The 1568-nt window shown below is 46.1% G+C and overlaps 1 pseudogene; it reads right to left on the bottom strand.

The window, feature by feature from the left end:
- Positions 1–400: 400 nt before the first annotated feature.
- LOC147606624 (uncharacterized) lies at positions 401–1266 on the bottom strand (annotated as a pseudogene).
- Between the last annotated feature and the right edge of the window lie 302 nt (positions 1267–1568).

The following is a 1568-nucleotide window of genomic DNA, read 5'->3' as shown; positions in this document are numbered from 1 at the left end:
AGCTGGTTACTTCGTCTTCTATAGCTGTTATAGCTAGGTGATCTTTCCAGTCAGTAACCATTAGAAGCAGGGAGGTTGTCAATCTCCGACTGGAGATCGTCCAAAAACTGGTTGCCTTCCTCAATCTGTGACTCCAGGTGACTGATATTGATTTCCAGAGCCTTCTCCCACTCATCCCTCATGCGTTGTCGATCCTCAGGGTCTTCGTTGGGGGGATGGTTGGCCACAAATCATGAGTAGTGGTAATCAACGTCGCTGAGGAGAGCCTTCTTGGTGCGGTAGATATCCATTGCTTTTTGCAGAGTAATTAACCTTCCACCTTCTGTTCAGCGTGACATGTAGGGGGGGAGGAAAGGTCAGGAGGGTCCCAAGTCAGATGCTCGAGTTTGTACCGACCTTTCTAGGTGAAGGCGCAAATATCAAGCTCAGTGTATCTTTGTAGAGTTCACATGAGGTCCGGAGGGAACTCTCTTATCCTAGATCTAATAATAGGGAGGTCACACGGGTGAGCTTTGAACTTCAAAGAGAGATCCAAGTTGCTGAGCGAGTCTTGCTGGTGAGGATCCCAAAGCTGATGCCAGGTCCTGAGTCCCTTTTTGTGAAGGGTTAAGGCTCTTCTTTTGTAGTTAGGAGATATTCCTGAAATATTCAGTGCCGGCCACTAGATGGAGTCTCTAGGGGGGAAGACTAAAGCTGTGTTTGGAAAGAGGGTTAATTGTTAGAGCAGCTCAGTGTTTGTTCCAGGCTTGAACCAAGGAGCACAGAAGATCAGAGCCGTGAGAGGTAATAGTGCCTTTTCCAAATAGAATAGTTGACAGAGGGAGGTTAGCCCAACGTGAGAACTCGTCAAGTTTGAACTTGTGATGGTTTCTGAGCAACAAGGAGGCCCATTCTTCTTGGGGATTTGTGACTGCGGATAGGAGAAGCTTAACAACCATCTTGTCAGCGATAGTTTTCAGGTCCTTGATGCCCAATCCTCCTTGGTCTTTGGGGAGAGTGCATATTTCCCATGAAACTTTGGCTGCTTTTTGGACAAAAGGGTCACCAGCCCATAGAAGATTTCTACAGACCTTGGAAATACTCTGAAGGTGATTGTCGGTAGGTTGCCAACATCCAAAAAACAAGATTACGTAGGCATTGAGAAAGTGGTTGATGTGACCAAAACTTTCCCTGCTGAGTGTTGAAAGCCTATCCATCTGTTTAGCTTGGTTCTAAACTTGTTGCATACCCATCCCATCTTTTTTTGAGGGAAACTCCAAAGCCCATGGGGATGCCAAGAAGCCTGAAGATCTGTCCTTCCTGAATGATCTTGCAACCTGATTCAGTCACCCAGTCAGGAAGGGAAGAGGAAGTGTAGACTCCTGTTTTGCTGTGGTTGATTTTGGACCCAGAGGCTAGACAGAACAAATCTATTACTGACCAAATTTAAACTCCTTAAGTGAAAGTTCATCACTGTGGCCAATAAGGCGTTGATATCATCAGCAAATTGAGAGAGGCAGTGTTGTTTCTCAGACCTAGGGAGTCTTATGCCCTTGATAAGGCCCCTCTATATCCTATCTCTTATGAGG

This window comes from Cibotium barometz, chromosome 57 (genome assembly GCF_041138505.1).
Source record: "Cibotium barometz isolate CiBa-2024 chromosome 57, ASM4113850v1, whole genome shotgun sequence".
Taxonomy (NCBI): domain Eukaryota; kingdom Viridiplantae; phylum Streptophyta; class Polypodiopsida; order Cyatheales; family Cibotiaceae; genus Cibotium; species Cibotium barometz.
The sequence above is the reverse complement of the archived record's forward strand: the minus strand, read 5'-3'. Positions and strand labels throughout refer to the sequence as shown.